The 204-nt window shown below is 38.2% G+C and overlaps 1 protein-coding gene across 1 annotated transcript in view; it reads left to right on the top strand.

The window, feature by feature from the left end:
- The window catches only part of cacna1bb (calcium channel, voltage-dependent, N type, alpha 1B subunit, b), a 161,422-nt gene that overhangs the window by 2,656 nt on the left and 158,562 nt on the right, over positions 1-204 (top strand). The gene's annotated exons all lie outside the window — the stretch shown is intronic.

Consider the following 204-nt stretch of genomic DNA (forward strand, 5'->3'; position numbering starts at 1 on the left):
TTTTTCTTAAGGCAACTGTCTGATTCTGCCAACAAGGTAGGTATGCAAACTTTTTTCCATGAATAAAGTGTCCTTGTATTGACACTGAGTGAGAAAAGGCTGATCTTGAACACAGTCTGAATATTGGACACGTTTTGCAGTGAAGACGCACTGTATCTTTTATAAGCTGCCATCTTCTGTCCAGAAACATGTTTTTTTGCGTTA

This window comes from Morone saxatilis, unplaced genomic scaffold (genome assembly GCF_004916995.1).
Source record: "Morone saxatilis isolate NCDOM2014 unplaced genomic scaffold, NCSU_SB_2.0 Contig21, whole genome shotgun sequence".
NCBI classification, from domain to species: Eukaryota; Metazoa; Chordata; class Actinopteri; family Moronidae; genus Morone; species Morone saxatilis.